This window comes from Schistocerca gregaria, chromosome X, assembly GCF_023897955.1.
Source record: "Schistocerca gregaria isolate iqSchGreg1 chromosome X, iqSchGreg1.2, whole genome shotgun sequence".
In the NCBI taxonomy this organism is placed as follows: Eukaryota; Metazoa; Arthropoda; class Insecta; order Orthoptera; family Acrididae; genus Schistocerca; species Schistocerca gregaria.
The window spans coordinates 143,429,383-143,444,937 of record NC_064931.1 but is presented as its reverse complement, the minus strand read 5'-3'; the positions used below and the strand labels follow the sequence as shown (position 1 = coordinate 143,444,937).

Sequence of the window (15,555 nt, the reverse complement as noted above, 5' to 3'; positions counted from 1 at the left end):
GTATCATATCACTATGATCATACAGATATTAACACTGCAGTAAAAGATAAGTATTGGATATTTAATGTATAGTAACTAAGGAACCAGATTTAATTTTAAGTGAGGCCTTTCCCGTTACTTTTATGCTTTAAATTATACTGAGTCAGCACTGTTCATGTACAGAAATTTAACAATTCTGGTAGTTGATTATTAATGCAGTTTCTAACATCTGCTCCACTTCGTTAATGATTACAGAGACTGTCCCCTCATATATGGCAGTCTTCCTGCGTGATGATATCTGTGGAACTGGACAAATGACCATCTGTCTTTTGTTTTGACAAACAATCCAACTTTTTTTTTTAATTTTCTTCAGAAATAGATAATGTGTTTCTTTTTTTGTGTTAACTTGAAGCAGATTCTCTTTAATGCTAATGAATACTGGTCAATGTTTGGGTTGTAGTTTATAATTCATATGTGGTAATGTCTGTCTGTCCTAAAAGGTGACTGGAAGGGTAACCAGTGGCCATCAGTATAAGTGCCCCCCCCCCCCCCCTCAGTGTCACAAACAACCTCCTTCAATGGTGGATAAGTGAATTGTGGTCAAGGCACTCTTTCGTCATTGGAATGAGAACTACCCATACAAACAGACAAACCAATGCATCTGGGTCAGTGATGTAGAATGGACAAGGCAACAAGAAACCACCACATGAAAAATGTCTAAAATATCCCAAGTAGAATGCATCCATGGAAATTGATATTCATGAGACATTAACTGCTGATCATGGATCTTGGAACTCAAGATCTGGCAGGAGAGGTAAGAGGGCTTCTCAGGTCATTATCAAGTGAGATCCCTCTAAAACTGTCATGAAGACGGGAACATGGAATTTATGGATGATATTGAAAGTGGGAAAACTGGGTAAAGTAAAAGACCGAATAAGAAACAACAAAACAGATATATTTTTATTTTATTTATTTAGCACCCGTACTATCACATTCATGATATTGGACTTGTAAAAGTACAGGACAGCATAAAATATTATATATTTACATAATGTACTAAATCTTATCATTGGTATCAACACATCTTTATAACAAAAACATTATTCTGCTTAATTTGATTATAAAATTATATATGTACATACAGATAGAATAAATGCTAGCGAAACCCCTTCGCTGATTTTATTAAAACTATTATACCAGTACTTTAGCTAACTAAGCATAGTAACATGCAGCACAAAAACTAGGTGCATAATTAGGCACATACATGGCTGAAAGATTTTGCTCTTATCTAGGAATGGTTTATAATTATGAATTTTTGTTTTTAGAGAGTTATGAAGCAGACCTACAGATTTGAGCAAAATTCCAGGTATTCATTAATGCTGTAGATGCTGTTGTTTCTTAATAGATTTTTTAGTCCTTTTTTGAATGTGTTAATGTTTGGTATTTTTTTAATGCTTTCTGGCAATGCACTGTACAGAATTTTTGGTTTGTAAACAGCACCGTTGTGATATATTGATTTTCTGTGCACATCCCTATGATAGTCATCCCTGTTCCTTGTTTGATAATTGTGGATCTCACTGTTCAAAGCTGAAACTTGATGGTTTTTAATGAAGCAGATGCTTTCAAATATAAATACAGATGGTAAGGTCATGAATTTTAATTCCTTAAAGATACCTCTACATGGTGATCTGTAAGCAACATCACTAATTAATCTTACAGCTTTCTTTTCAAGCTTAAAAGACTGCTTTGCAAAAGAGGTATTTCCCCAGAAAACTATACCATACTTCAGCAGACTATGCATGTATGTGTAATAAGCACTTAACACTGTTTCAGTATTGCAGCAAACTTTAAGCACTCTTAATACGTAACAGTACTTGCTTATTTCTTCTGTTAAGCATTTCTACATGTTTTTCCCATCTTACATGCTCATCCACCCATAGTCCTAAAATTTTTTATGTAATTCTTTTGCTGAATTTGGCTATTCGATAATGTGAATTTTACATTGGTCATATTTTTGTTCCTTATATGGTTTAAGTTCATCCACACAGTTTTCTTGTCATTGACAACTAGACAGTTATCTTTAAACCATTTTTCTGCCACTTCTGCTGTTTTGTCATTTTTTTGCTGCATCTCATAAACATTCTTCCCTTTCATAATGAAGCTGGTATCATCAGCAAATAATATTGTATCAGCTGTTGAAAACTGTTGTGGTAGGTCATTAATAAAAATCAAGAATAACAATGGTCCCAATACAGAGTCCTGGTAGACCTATATGGCACAAGATGGGGAGGAACTGGAAACCTCTACAATAATAAGTTTAGAGTAATTTATTGTGATAGCGAGAAAAGAGGAAAGCATGGAGTGGCAGTTATAATAAGACGAAAATGGTCAAATAATGTAGGCAGTACGTACCAAGTCAGTGACTGATTAATGATTGTTAAGATAAATAGTACACCTGTGAAGTTGGTAATCATTCTGATATATTTCTCAGCACTGTCTCATGAGTTGGAAGAAGTGGAGACTGTGTGTGAAGATATTGATGAACTAGTAAAACTGACTAAAAAATGACAGTATTGTAAGAATGAGCAGTCTTAATGCAGTAGTGGGATCCCTTCCAAAAAATAAGACAGTACGAAACTTTGCCTTTGGGGAAAAACATGGAAGAGGTGAAAATTTGGTTGATTTCTGCAGTCAAAATACAGTCAGCACAAACACATTATTTGAAGTTTCTCTTAGAAGGAGGCACACATGAGAGGTGGAAGATAAAACACAGTTTTGGTTAGATTATATACTAATGAAGCAGAGGCACAGGAATCAGATAAAATTGTGCAAATGGTTATCCAGGTCCGGAAATAGATAATGACCATAAACTAGTGTTCGTCGTATGCTACACTAGATTTGAAAGAACTAAGAGAAATGTCAAAAGGAAATGGAGAGTAAAATATTGAAAGAAAAAGCAACAAAGATGTCTTTTGAAGAAAGAATCCACAAAACATCAAATGGAAAAGATTTATCCAAGATAATTCTGAGTGTTAGCCTTGCACTTCACATTGGTTTGCAAATGTAAGGCCTGGCATGATAAAATATCAGAAATAAAACATATTCCCAAGCTAAGGGAAGGATGTGATGCAAGGTTGATAATAGAAGCAAGCTAAATATCGAGGAGATACCAGATACCACCCACATACAAGAAACATGCTATACTGCCTACTATTTTTTACTGTCATCGGGCAAGTAACAGGTATGGCACAGAATACTAACAATTATGTTAAACTTCCAGCCCGAGAGACTGCAGTGTTTCACAAAAAGACTGGCCACTATGTGTAGCAATAAGTACACCTTGGGCTGTACTACCTGTCAATTTGTTACAAAAACCTTTATTTGGCTTTCGCATTCATTCGTTTCGCCATCTCGCAACCAAGTAGTCATCTTTCAACCAATCTGTCACCACCAGCAGAATTCAAGGGTCCGGGCGGGGGTGGGGGGGGGGGGGGGGGGGGGTCCAATGCCACACTATAATCAACATGGATGTTAACAAGAGTGCATTGCTAAATTTAAGAACTATAGTCACAAATACGTGAGTATCCATAGAATCTGTGTAGTAAGTGAAATATTGTCACAGACGCGTGAAAGTTTCGTTTTAATTATTAACAACAAAAGATCGTAAAAATAAAAACAAAGCAAGAATCCACATCGAATATAAAACATTTACCCGAGCAGTCTGCGCCTGCTACTATTTTAAGGCAACGAGTATAGGTCGACGATGATTAATCGGTGTTACGAACGTAATTCGGGGGCAATTTCAAATGTTTTCTGCGTAGTGGCACTGACCAAGACGCACACCCATACACTGTATTTGTATGACAGAGAATTTGAAATAATCGCCCTCGGAAAACACCGATAAATCGTCACTATCATTTCCATATTGGTAGTTTCCTTGCTCTCTGTCAAAGAAAACGTATTTTTCCTGGAACGGACTAAGAAGCACTAGCAGTCAAACGTATAGAATAGCGTTTGTGCATTGAGAGCAATACTGGGAAATAGAAAAACAAGAGCTCCGCACATGACTCCATGGATAATATAACGGAGGTTACCTTCGCACCGCTGTTACATGTAGAAGTAACTTTCTGGAAATGATAATAAAGGGTAAATTTAGAGAGATTCCAACAATACAGAACAAGAAATATGTTTTGGGTTTTTTCAGCGTATTGGTGTCACAATAAATTGTTTTAATTATGTGATAGTTTATAAATAAAACATAATCATTACATATTGCCATGGCCATACTTCGCAAGATTTCGAACCTTTACGTTGTAATTTCATTTAACAATGTATACATTTGTTCAAGCCTTTTTGGGCAAGGTACGTAAATGTAATTTCTGTAGAACAAACGGTGATATCGATAGCACCTCCTTTTAACAGACACTTTGCTTTTCTGCCGACCAGAGAAGTTCCGTGCAGTATTGTCTTGACGTACGTATGTTGCATGTGTTACTCTGTGCGGTACTCACGTTATTGCAAGCGTGAGGGACAGATGCGTTAGCCATCTGGGGCTGGATAATGACGTGACGCTGTGTTTCTTCAATACACAGAAATATCGGATACGTTGTTGACGTGTGTCAGTTAATAACAACGAAAACTTGGACGATTCACCGCGTCAACGCTCACGGGCCACACTTCCTTATACCAGTAGTCCTCTAAGGTAGGTGAAAGTGTGCATAATTGCATTGCAATATACGAAAAATAACTCTTAATACATTCCATCCTAACTTATGAAATGTGATTTGCACAACTGTTGTCCTTTTGAATTGGTACCCTTCGTTTAACAGAGTTATGATTTCATAGTTGTAAAGAAACGCCGAAATAAATACAGCGTTGAAGGAGTACTGATAGCCATCCTTAAATGTAGGTGAACGTCGTTTTACATTTGATCTACACCGGCAGTACCGTAGTTACGCTTTCAAAGGAACAAATCTTAATAAGAAAGAGATATAGTACGTTCGATGCACTGGCCAAGTATGTTGTCTTAGAATACATGAAATCATTGTGGACAAATTTTGTACTAACCAGTGAACAATTTATCAGACGTCATGTTTCCCCACCAGCGAACATCTATATACAATTAAAAACCAGTGAAATATCCTAGTGCATCTTGTCGAATTACATACTACCTGTGGTACAACTAAAATACCTTTTCGTTCAGTGATGTTGCTTGTGGAACAGTGTGTACAGTCATTAACTCGCGCTATTTCCCAGTAATCACCCAGTTCCCATAGAAACCCTTTATCAGCGTTTACTAATCAAAACTTAACAGTGCTTGTAGCTTCCAATGTAATATCTTTGGCGGACAAGACGCGCCAAGTTTGTGTATACAAATTTTTCCTATAGATGAATTGTTTTTAAAATTATGTTGCTGAAGAACATTACGATGGTGGATGGGAGTTCATAAAAATCACGAATCTGTAATGATGTGAGTGGCAAGCAAATTTGTGGTTACGGAAAAAGTTCCTTCGAGGCGCACATTTTTCGCGCAATGGATATAACAGGAATAATACAGCAGTAAGTTTTGATATGATATAATTGTACTCTAATAGGTGTTGTTGCACATACGGGGTGATACTGAACTTGTATGGATTACCACATGATATGTATACTTACACATTCCTCTGTCTGAGACAGTTATCACGAAATAAAGTAAAAAAAAAAGCTAACGAAAACATTGAAAATGGGGTTAATGATTTAACTTCCCCGATTATGTACATGAAGGGAATACCGTCTCGTCATTGACCTCTAATCTGATAACTTACACTAAATACAAACATAAAAAAGAAATACAAATTTGGTTTTATTTCACTGAGAATTAGTGAAAGTAAACCAAACATGAACATACAAATGACTGTAAGTATTTTTAACGTATTCGATGAAGTCTACGCATGCTGGTGCAAACAGACGTTTCTAATTGTTGTTTGTTGTTGTTGCAGGTAGATGACAGTATCCTCTCTAGTTACTACTCGAAAAGATGACAGAAACACAAGCCATAATTGTTGAGTGATATTACTTTACACCGGGATAAATGTGATGAAAGAAATGGCTAGAGCGCAGAATTATGAGAGGGAGAAGCTACATTACATCATCAGCCTTTTTGTATCATCAAACTTCCATACTTCTGTTAACCGCTTTAAAATGCCTTGACAAAGCGTGACATCGTGTAATTAATTGTAAGAAAGATCAGTTAGCATAAATAGTCCTGCTTATACTCCCCGATGCACCCTTCTCCCCACTCCCTGCTCATCATCTCATCAGGCAATGCCCTGAAGGAGACCTAAACCTGTAGTCCTGTAAAATGTCCATCCGAAACTCTCTGGGAAGGTGGAAGGAATCCAGTACACTCAGGAGTAATGACCAAACTTAGGTAGATTGTTCATTCCAGAGGCTCATAGTGATGAGATGCTCAGAGATGTGGTATGTGACAGAAAAACGAAAATTCATGCAAAAGAACTGATCTGTTAATGTTCCTTCTACAAATACTGGATCTCAAGGATGTGCAAAATGCCAAATTGCATGCATTTATTTTCGTTTGGACATTAATTGAAAAGCTTACGAAAAACATTTAAATGTGTTCATACAAAAGTGCAAAAGATAATTCTTTGGCTGTTCTAATCAAGCGTCATCAAAACAAAAACAGTTTACAAACCTTTCTCACACATATTGCATTACACAACTGAACTGGTATCTAATTCAGGCATTACACACGTTTGATCCTGCTATGAAATTCTTCAATGAAGTAATAGGATTTAGCTGGTAATAACTCGTTAGCGTCCCTTTAAACTAATCGTTATTTAGATGCTTACTATTCTTCTAGGTGTTGTGGCGGTTATTGTATAAAACATAAACTATATAACCGTCGTGCCAGCCACATTACAACGGCAAGACTTATCTTTGCTAATAGTTAAACTTATATTTGCTGGTGAGTTACTTAAAACGGTTGCTATTCAGGCCTTTATGAAGATTACTCCTAATGGCTAGTACTGATTCTAAGAATTAATGCTCCAAAAATTCCTGTTCAAAACTCTTTTTGGAAGTATGCTCGGTTTACTATTTACCAATATATTTGTATTATCTGCTAACAAAACATTTGTATATGATAAAGTTACTCTAGGAAAGTCATTAATTTACACGAGAAAAAAATTAGGTCCTGAACTGGAACCTCGTGGGACACCACATACAATTAATTCCCATTCGGCTGAAGGTTGTTAGCTTAATACAGGACTCTTCCCTAATGATATACATACTTTGTTTACCATTAGATATTACTTGAACCATTTTGCAGAATTTACTGAGACCTCATAATATTATAGATTACCGAATGAGATGATGTGATTTTCACAGTGCTTTGCATTTAATAGGTAATGGAATATACCAGTACCATGTAATTTGTCTATTCTCATTGTATGTGTAATATCCCTCGCAATATAAATACTATTTAGTAATCCAAACTGCAACTTGATATTGCTAGAAGGGATGTCTGAAATATTCTGGAGACTGGAATTCGTTTCTAATATCTGTCTCATAAGTTGACTGGACCTTCACAGAGGTTCTACATCTACATCCATTTTCTACAAAGCACAGTGAAGTGTATGGCAGAGGGCACTTTCCATTGTCTCAGATATAGAGGTTTCTTCCTGTACCATTCACATATGGAGTGCACAAAGATTGACTGTTTTAATGCCTATGCGCAATCTTCTATTTGCGATGCATACGGAAGCGATAAATAGTAAGCTGTAGTATATTCCTATATTCCTCACTTAATACTGGTTCTTGAAACCTCGTTAATTGGCTTTTGAGACACAGTTAACGTTTACCTTCAAGTACCTCTCATTTCAGCTTTTTGAGAATTTTCATGGGCTCTGTTACGACAAAAAACAAAACTTCAACCATTTCTGCTGCTATTTTATTTGTATACATCCAGTAGCCTGTGTTAGTCCTACTTGATACAGGTCGCATACAGTTGAGCAATATTTTAGGATGGGCCACACGGATGATTTGTTAGAAGTTTGCTATGCAAACTACATTTTCCCACTATCCTACCTAAGAAATGAAGTCTGTCGTCTGTTTTTCTTACAATTGGTCCTATGTGATCATTGTATTTCATATGCCCATAAACTGTTACCCCCAGATATTTGTACGAGTTGACTGATTCCAGCTATAGTATATTAATTTATACAAAGTGCATAAATGTACACTTTTCAACATTTAAAGCAAGTAGCCAATCTTTACACCCCTTTGAAGTCTTATTAAGATCTGTGTGGATGTTTGTGTGGCCGTTTTTAAGGTAGAATTTCGTTATAGACAACTGCATCATCTGCAAAAGTCTGACGTTGCTATTAATATTGTATCCCACATCATGACTATACAACATGAATAGTAAGGATCATACACTTCGCTGGTGCACACATGAAGTTACTTTTACATGTGTTGATGACATTCCATCCAAGATATCATCCTAAGTCCTTCCTACACATTAATCCGTAACTGATCACAAATTTCATCGATACTTTAGGCAATAAACGTTTCTGTGTTGGTTAGTAGAAAGCTTCTCGGAAGTCAAGAAATACTGCAGCCACATGTTTGCCCCAATCCATAGCTATCAAGATGTCATGTGAAAAGAGCACATATTGTGTTCCTCATGGTCGTTGTTCTCAGAATCCATGTTAGCTGGCCCTAAGAAGGTCATTCTATTAAAGACACCACATACGAAGTTTGAATCCAGAATACTTCCAAGATTCTACAACATATTGACGAAGTGATATCGGACAATAGTTTTGCGGGTCACTTCTGCTGCCCTACTGCTGTGACCCAGGCTTTCTTCCATCCACTGGGCACAGTTTTTGTCTGAGCTATCTACAGTGAATTATGTTTGAGGGAACTTAAACTACAAATTTGCTATAGTAGCTGATAGAAATTCCATGGAGGCTTGTTCAAAAAATGTTCGAATGTGTGTGAAATCTTGTGGGACTTAACTGCTAAGGTCATCAGTCCCTAAGCTTACACACTACTTAACCTAAATTAGCCTAAGGACAAACACACACAGCCATGCCCGAGGGAGGACTCGAACCTCCGCCGGGACCAGCCGCAAAGTCAATGACTGCAGCGCCTGAGACCGCTCGGCTAAGAGGCTTGTTCAACTTTAGCGATTTCAGATGTTTCTCAACGCCACTGACACTAGTATTGTATCATCTTTACAGTGGTGCAAGAAAGAAGCTGGGACAGTACTCCTGGTTCATCCTTCTGAAACCAACATTTGAAAACGAAGTTTATAACTTCTGCCTTTACTGTACTACACTAAATTTCGATCTTTTTTACGTGGTAGGAGGGGAAGTTGCAATTGGTTTTTCAGTTACATTCTGCCATGGTTGTCACTGAAGATTCACGGACTGCCCCTTTGAATGCCAAACGTGGTTTGTTTAGCATCTCCATATACATAATCTGTTTTGTTTTATACATGTTGCGCAGCAGCCACTGCTTGTGTAGAAGCTTCTTTGCACTGACTCTGTACCATGGAGAGTCCCTACTTCTATGAACTGTTGTGTTAGGTACATTTCTATTCTATCTGTATTAATAATTAGAAGCTTAATTACGTTTTACTCCAGCAGTCTCATCATAGAAGCATTCGCTCAAGGAGTCAAATCATACAAAACGTTCTTTCATAGTTTAGAAAATCATGGTGCATACTATCTGTTTCAAGCAAGGATGTATCTTTCACATTATGAAGGAACACCTTAATTTCAGTGATTACTGCAGTATGAGAACTTCGTTTAACTCTGGTATGAAGTAAGTAACATGCACTGTTTGACTGCTCTGAACAGTCTCTTGATGACCTCTTTGAAATGAGGCGAAACAGACCAAACTAAAACTTCCATTAGCGAGATCTCTATAATATGGATGACCATTATGACTTGTTTGATCCTAGTCATCTCTGTGGGAGGGTATTAACTTTACCGTATCAGGTTGCCCTGAGTGGAATGGTTAGGACGTTCACACAACCTCGTGGGGACAAATGAGTTACTATTTCAATAAATGAGCAATGACACTGATGCAAAATAGTATTAAATTAAGAGGCTTGCAACAGTCTACGAACCACGTTACATCTTGTCTTTTTGCTCAGTAAGTGGTCTCGAGAAGACAGGTTCTCTGACCCAACCTGGAATTAGTAATTCATGTAAGCTATTATGTTTATTAACTCTGCTACACAGGGAATACTGTAATCACGTTAATTCACGCTCTACAGACTGTCTAATCGCCAACTAAAATGCCAGCATCGAGAATCGAAGAGTAACGGGCAGAGAATAAAGAGCACTGACAACGATAATTCCATGACGATATCTAGCGGGTGGTACCTCAGAAGCAAGGTTCGTGAGTTCAAGTCCATCCTTGGGCATGTCTGTGGATTCAAAATATGCAAATACTGTATATGAACGTGTCCTTTGAGACAGGATTGATGTTGATACACTGAGAACATATAGGGTATACTATACATAGCACAAATCTAAGGGCTGTCAATTCGACTAAATACCTAGGAATTACAATTTCGAGCAACTTACATTGGAAAGACCACATAGATAATATTGTGGGAAAGGCGAAACAAAGACTGCGCTTTGTTGGCAGAACACTTACAAGAAGCGACATAACCACAAGAGACAGCCTACATTACACTTGTCCATCCTCCGCTGGAATATTGCTGCGCGGTATGGGATCCTTACCAGGTAGGATTGTCGGAGGACATCGAAAAAGTGCAAAGAAGGGCAGCTCGTTTCGTGTTATCGCGCAACAGGGGTGAGAATGTCACTGATATGATACGCGAGTTGGGGTGGCAGTCACTGAAACAAAGGCGGTTTTGTTTGCGGCGAGATCTATTTACGAAATTTCACCAACTTGCTCTTCCGAATGCGTAAATATCTTGTTGACACCCACCTACATAGGGAGAAATGATCATCATAATAAAATAAGAGAAATCAGAGATCGAACGGAAAGATTTAGGTGTTGCATTTTCCTACGCGCCATTCGAGAATGGAATGGTAGAGAAGTAGTATGAAAATGGTTCGATGAACCCTCTGCCAAGCACTTAAGTGTGAATTGCAGAGTAACCATGCCGGATCGGAGAGTGGAATGTTAGAGCCCTTAATCGGGCAGGTGGGTTAGAAAATTGAAAAAGGGTAATGGATAGGTTGACGTTAGATGTAGTGTGAATTAGTAAGGTTCGGTGACAGGAGGAACAGGACTTCCAATCATATGAGTAAAGGATTATTATAAAACACACTGGCTGAATGGGTGCACAGCCGAAAGCCACTTTTTAAAAAATACATAGAAGCTGCTACTAGCTGCTCGTTTAAGCTAAAAAAGTGTGCAACTTTGCTTCCGCTGTTTGCCGATAGGTGACGACAACGGTAAGTAGCGGTAGAAAGAAACAGATCGTACACGTCAGGCAGTTCGCTTGGATGTCGGTCAACATAACCTCATTCAAACATTAGTCGATTTGTGTCTGCATCATAAAGTTGTTCTTGATTTAAAATGTCAGTTTACGAGCCTAATTCTCGTCATTTGCAAGAGGTGTTACTGTTTTGTTTGAATATGAACAAAACAGCGGCTGAGTCTCATCGAATGCTCTCAAGTACGTATGGTAAGGACGCTATCAGTGAAAAAACGTGTCGTGAGTGGTTTCAACGCGTCAATAACGATGATTTTAATGTCGTAGACCGGCACAGTGGTGGAAGAGAGAATGTTTTCGAAGACAGAGAATTGGAGACATTGCTGAGTGAAGACTCGCGTTAAACTCAAGAAGAATTGGCACGATTAGTGGGAGTGACACAGCAAGCAATTTCAAAACGTCTCAAGGCTATGGGCATTATTCAGAAAGAAAGAACTTGGGTCCCGTGTGAGCTGAAACCAAGAGACGTTGAACGGTGTTTCTGTGTTTGTGAACAGTTGATTAAAAGGCTAAAACGGAAGGGGTTTCTGCATCGCATTATGACCGGGAACGAAAAATGGGTTCATTACGATAAGACTAAATGCAAAAAGTCGTGGGGATATCCCGGCCATGCTTCTACGTCGACGGCCAAACCGAATATTCACGGCTCCAAGATCATACTCTGCATTTGGTGGGACCAGCTCGGCGTCGTGTACTATGAGATGTGAAAACCAAGTGAAACAATCACAGGTGCTCCTTATCGAACGTAATTAATGCGTTTGAGAGCATTAAAAGACAAACGGCCGGAATACAGCGAGAGGCACGATAAAGTGATTTTGCAGCACGACAACGCTCGACCAGACGTTGCAGAGAAGGTCACAAAGTACTTGGAAACGTTAAAATGAGAAATCCTACCCCACTCGCCGTATTCTACAGACATTAGCACCAGTTTAGATCAGTGGCGCATGGCATGGCTGACCAACACTTCCGATCTCATGCAGAAGTCATAAATTGGATCGATTCGTGGATCGCTTCAAAAGATGAACAATTTTTACGACGTGGAATCCGTACATTGCCCCAAAGATGGAAGGAAGTAGTGGCCAGCGATGGAAAATACTGTGAATGGTACATATGTAACCAATTTGTTTCATTAAAGCCACAAATGTTGGGGGAAAATGGCAGAAGCAAAGTTGTACACCTTGTAGTTGCTCTATTGTTGGCGACTAGCAGCTTTCAGCCTAAGTTGTGCATTATGTAATTAATGCTGCATTTGAAAACGATAGCCGTAATCATAGGGGACACTGTGACTGCTCCTTTAAGTGAAAAAATGTTATCCAGCATAACAATGAAGTATATATCAATGTGTTCTTTAGGACTACTAATCAATAAAAGTGCTGAATTTATTATGAATTTCGAAGTACACTATGAGTTTTGGGGTGGTAAACATTAGTGAATGAGGAGCAGAAAATCCGTGCTGAAAAGTTTGAAGAATCTGAAGGAGATTAGCAACGTTAACTTCAGGTAATAAACATATACCATGTGGAAAGTGACATTTCCCAAAAGACTGGGGTTCACAATCAACTTTAGACCATGCACATAAATCCATTCCACATTTACAGCCGCTTCAGTATCAGAGTGTTTCACGACTTCCGTAAAATGCTTCTTCAAACACAGGCAAACCTACTGTATCTGTACTATAGGTTTCACCCACTGGTCCATTTGTCACTGTTACCCAGACTATCATCAGTTACTAGTAGTAGTGTTTGAAACTGTAGAAACAGTACGCATTACATCATTGCATCAAAGTCTCCTCCAAATTCTGAATCTTCTGCTCTTCTGTAACATCTTCCCAGCAGTTCATTGATAGTTCATATGTGAAGGAGATAGACTTACTACTTAACGAATCCATGCATATCATTAGTTGATCAGTACAATCTACCCCCATATACTGGTTACCTATCTGGAGTCACATTCCACTTCCTGATTTCGTACAGAAGAGTGTGCTACTATGTGAATATCAGAAGATTGTTGATAACTCCAAGCCTCCAATATTGAATTGTGTATTCCCTATGGAGCAGAAAAGATGAAGACCAAGGCATTCTACTCTTATTAGCCAGGATTCTTGCTGAAAATTAATTGTCATCGATGAACGGAAACGCTACTAACAAAACTTTTTCACAATAACTGAAACTGCACTGCACCGTGGAGAAGTCCCCTGGATTTGACTAGCCTCAGGAAATGTGGACTTTCCCCTTTGTGTTTGGGGTAGAATATGCCCGTAGTATTCTTGCCTGTCATAAGAGGTGTTTGAAAGGAATCTGCTACTTTTCGGCTTTAAGTCTTATGACCCCCTTTTAAGGTTTTACCTCCGCCTTTCGAAATTCTACATTTGTGCAGTCCATTTGGGGAAGGACGCCTTACGTGGTGCATCAAATATCCATCATGCGCTGAGACCTTCTGCATCTATTATTGTCATGGCTCTGCAACTCTACCTGTAATCCAGCTATTTGGGCGAGGACACCATACGAGGTGCATCATCTACATCCATTGCTCACTGTCCTCTTCTGCACCCATGATAATGATGGCACTTTTTGCACCTAATATCCAGCACGGTATCCTGTCCATCACGGAGAGCTCGCCATGTACCCTCTCATTTGTAACCCCCCTGACAACAGGGATCACACTGCTGATGCCTGACATGCGAATTTCCCATGTATGCCAAGGAATAGATCCAGCATTCCTGGAGCTTCAGGACTTCCAGAAATGGCCCTCATCCTAGGTGGCCTTTGCTGTGGCTGGGTGGCGCTCATGGAGAGAGCCCCTGATTGGAGTGGTAGTCATACAGTCATACGGCCCCAACAGTCTTCAAGAGTGGAAAAGGCCAGGTCAGTATTGACAGACATGACCCCAAATCGTTCCTCTCCCTGTCTACCCTATGGGAGGAATGCAGGGCTAAGAATAGAGGTGAGACATACTCTCTGCAATATTCAGTTGGTGCCAGGTATGATGGGGAATCCTTTTCAATGACAAAGCCTATGTTTTTCGTAGAACACATAGAGGACAAGTTCGAGAAAGTGGCAGGCATGTCCAAAGTGAGAAATGTGTCACTCCTGATAAAAACAGCCTCCCCCACCAAGTCACTGGCATTGCTCACCTGTGACATGCTGTGTGATGTCCCCCCATAAGAGCTTGCACATGGTCTAAGGGATTATATTCAATAGAGATCTCCTGCAGTCTGATGATGAGTTACACACTAACCTACAGCAATGAGACGTCCGCTTTGTCAGGTGTGGGTAGTATAGGGGGCCTAAGGACAACAGGGTTTCTACTGGTGCCTTCATCTTGGCATTTGAACATGATACATTGCCTGAAAAGGTCAAGATGATAGTATACCAATGTGACATTAAACTCTATGTTCCTACCACTATGTGGTGGTTCAAATGATGGAAATTTGGGCACATGTCCTCTTGATGTAATGTCATCCCCATGTGTCAGTAATGTGGACGTCCTTGTGCCCCTCCTCCCATTTCTGTGCTCTGCAAAGATCACCATTCCCACTTTACGCCAGACTGCACCATTGATATGAAAGAGTGGAAGATAATGGAATATAATACCCTGGACAGGCTGACCTACACAGACGCTAAAATAGAAGTGCCACTGTCTTAACCCTGTACACATGACGTCATCATATGCTACAGCTACAATGCCATCGCCTTTTATGAAAATAGCATCATCAGTCATACCTCTCAAAGTGGGCCTTTAGGTCGCCAGACTATGCCTGCCCCCTTGATGGTTGGGGGCACTCTTCCTCTCGTTGCACCCCTAACATCTACTTCAGGAGCAACACCCTCCCCCCCTCCCACCCCCAGGAATTGCAGACATTGGTCCCCACCCTTGGCTGGAGAAGCACAGTCTCCTACAGCTCCTCTTGCAAGGAAGGGGCCCTCAGAACACTGCCTTCCTAGGCTTCTGCTGCTTTGAAGCTAAATGCCAGCCAGTGGCTGAAGGAGCCACAAGCTGCTGGTTGTAGAGCTTCACGATCCTCATCAGTTCATGAGACAAACGCAGAGCAGCCCTCCCAGCCAAAGACGTCAAAAGAGAAGTGAGAGGGC

The 15,555-nt window shown here is 39.4% G+C and overlaps 1 protein-coding gene across 2 annotated transcripts in view; it reads left to right on the top strand.

Annotated features, from left to right (window-relative positions):
- Positions 1-4,424: 4,424 nt before the first annotated feature.
- The window catches only part of LOC126299478 (transcription factor CP2), a 793,232-nt gene continuing 782,101 nt past the window's right edge, over positions 4,425-15,555 (top strand). Inside the window, exon 1 of one of the 2 annotated variants that reach the window (XM_049991412.1) lies at positions 4,425-4,681. The gene's annotated coding sequence lies outside the window, so the exon portion shown is untranslated. The remainder of the gene's footprint in view (positions 4,682-15,555) is intronic. The other variant, XM_049991416.1, reaches the window with a different exon arrangement.